Below are 3,177 nucleotides of genomic sequence, written 5' to 3' on the forward strand. Positions count from 1 at the left end.
TACCCTCTGGCGGAACCTGAACGTTACGCTCGCGCACGTTTATTCTTTCATAGAATTAGGAGAGCTATGGCCGAAGATCAAAACCAAAGACCTCTTAAGGACTTCGCCTAACCATCTAATAAAGAACCTAGTTCTAGTATAGTTAACCCAACCATCCCAGCCAATAATTTCGAACTTAAATCGTCCCTGTTGCAACTAGTGCAACAGACACAATTCACAGGTCTCGCTACTGAGAACCCAAACCAACATTTAAAAATATTTCTTCAATTAGCAGAGACTTTTAAAACCAATGGAGCTTCTCCTGAGGCAATACGTTTAAGATTATTCCATTTTTACCTCAGAGATAAAGCCCTATCTTGGTTAGATTCCCTTCCACCCAATTCCATTACGACTTGGGATAACCTTAGAAGAGTATTCCTTGCTAGATACTTTCCCCTGAGTAAGATCGTCGTTCTTCGAAATCATATGACTAGATTTACCCGAAACCAAGGAGAATCGATGTTCGAAGCTTGGGAGAGATATAAAGAGTTGTTAAGAGCATGCCCACATCATGGTTTAGAAAATGGGTTAATCATTCAAACCTTCTATAATGGACTTCACTATAACACTAAGATGACCATCGACGCTGCCGCATGCGGTGCACTGATGAACAAACCTTATCCTGAAGCTAGTGCCCTCATTGAAGATATGGCTCAAAACCATCAATCATGGGGAGTCGAACGAGCGACAGTTGAGAAGAAGGAAGCCCAAGAAGGAGTGCATGAACTAAGCTCTATAGACATGATGCAAGCCAAAATGGACACATTAGCCCTCAAGGTCGAGCATATGTGCATAAACCCGAATACTGTAGCCGCAGTTTCGTCGGATTGTGAGATATGTGGAACCAAAGGACACCAATCTGCAGAATGCAGTCTATTAAACGAAACCCACTTTGAGTAAGTGAACTACACCCAAGGGAACCCATACTCGAATACCTATAACCCTGGATGGAGGAATCACCCAAACTTCTCATATAAAAACAATAACCCTATCCAAAATAATGCACCTCCGAGACAATCAGGTTATCATGCCCCAAGATCAAATCAACCTATGCAACCTATACCACCAAAGCCGAGCCTTGAGAAAATTATGGAAAATTTTATCACTGCTCAAACCCAACAAAATAAAGAGTTCATGAACCAGAACATTCACGTTAATGAACTAATTACACAGTTAGGAACCAAGGTTGACCAAATAGTTACTCATACCAAGATGCTTGAAGCCCAGATCTCGCCGGTAGCTTTAAACCAAGCCCCCCAGACCACACCTGGAGGACAGTTCCCTGGACAACCTCAACAAAATCCGAGAGGGAAAGCCAATGCCATTACCCTACGAAGTAGGAACGCTTATGATGAGCCACCAAACCCAAGATTGAGCAAACCTGAAACTTCTAAGGAATATACCAAACCCAAGGACGAAGTAAAGGAACTAGAGGAATCTGAAAAACAGGAAGGACAAGAAAAAGGAGAAAAACCTAAAGATAAAACTTATGTACCACCCCCGCCATATAAACCACCTATACCATATCCGCAAGACTCAAACAAACCTAGATCAATAACCAGTATCAAAAATTTATTAAAGTTATAGAAAAACTTCACGTAGAAATCCCTTTCACAGAAGCCATCACTCAAATACCTTCTTATGCAAAGTTTCTCAAAGACATCCTTACCAACAAACGTAGACTTGACGATCCGAAACCCTTGGAATGCAATTCTATTTCCAAGAATAAGTTAGCCAAAAAAGATTAAAATCCTGGAAATTTCTCCATTCCTTTTCTAGACTTAGGAGCTAGTGTGAGCTTAATGCCTTTAGCGGTTTGTGAGAGGTTAAACTTAGGAGAATTACAACCTACTAAGATGTCACTTCAGTTAGTCGATAGATCTGTTAAGTATCCGATATGCATTTTAGAAGATGTCCCTGTTAGGATAGGTCAGCTATTTATCCCTACTGATTTCGTTGTCATGGACATCAAAGAGGACAATGATATACCAATCCTTCTAGGTAGACCATTCTTATCAACTGCAGGAGCCATAATAGATGTCAAGAGAGGAAAGTTGACCTTTGAGGTAGGTGACGAGAAAATAGAATTTATACTTTCGAAATTTCTTATGGCACCTGTGATGGGAGACGCGTGTTATGCCTTAGATATCATTGATGAATGTGTTAGGGAATTAGAACAAGAAGAAATCATAAAAATAATTAAGTTACCATCAACTCTCATAATGGAAGATGATGACTTTAGAAAACCCTACATCGATGATAACCTTTACGAATGTTTATCCCTTACCCCATATCCTATACCATGCCCTAAGAAATCAACTTTAGAACTTAAGGAACTGCCTAAGAATCTGAGATATGAGTTCCTCGATGAAGAGATGAATCGTCCAGTTATAGTCAGTGCTACCTTGAGCCAAGAGGAAACGAACTAACTTTTAGGCGTTTTACGAAGATATCCCTCAGCCTTAGGATATAATATCTCTAACCTGAAAGGTATAAGCCCATTCGTATGCATGCATCAGATTTCGCTCGAAGAAGATTCAAAGCCCTCCAGAGAACATCAACGAAGAATAAACCCTATAATGAGTGATGTTGTTAAAAAGGAAGTTCTTAAGTTACTTGAGGCAAGTATAATCTACCAGATCTCGGATAGTAAGTGGGTGAGCCCTTGCATGTAGTACTTAAAAAGAGAGTGATCACAGTCGTGTAAAAAGATAAAGGCGAACATGTAGCAAAACGTTTAGAAGGAGGATGGCGGATGTGTATAGATTATAGAAAATTAAATAAAGCAACTAGGAAGGATCATTTCCCTTTACCATTTATAGACCAGATGTTGGAGCGTCTAGCCAGACACTCTTACTTCTGCTATCTGGATGGATACTCAGGATTCTTCCAAATACCTATCCACCCTGAAGATCAAGAAAAAACTACCTTTACATGCCCTTATGGAACTTTTGCCTACAGACGAATGTCATTCGGTCTCTGTAACGCCCCAGCTACTTTCCAATGTTGCATGATGTCAATCTTTGCAGATTACCTAGATGGTATCATGGAAGTGTTTATGGATGATTTCTCGGTTTGCGGATTTGATTTCCACAATTGTCTTGCTAACCTTGAGAAAATCCTGGAGAGATGCGTGGA

General features: G+C 40.2%; 1 non-coding gene across 1 annotated transcript; it reads right to left on the reverse strand.

Moving 5' to 3' along the window:
* Positions 1–450: 450 nt before the first annotated feature.
* LOC127133381 (small nucleolar RNA R71) lies at positions 451–557 on the reverse strand. Its single transcript, XR_007807360.1, has one exon. It is a non-coding gene; the product is annotated as a small nucleolar RNA R71 (small nucleolar RNA).
* Between the last annotated feature and the right edge of the window lie 2,620 nt (positions 558–3,177).

The sequence above is a fragment of the Lathyrus oleraceus genome, chromosome 3 (assembly GCF_024323335.1).
Source record: "Lathyrus oleraceus cultivar Zhongwan6 chromosome 3, CAAS_Psat_ZW6_1.0, whole genome shotgun sequence".
Lineage (NCBI taxonomy): Eukaryota > Viridiplantae > Streptophyta > Magnoliopsida > Fabales > Fabaceae > Lathyrus > Lathyrus oleraceus.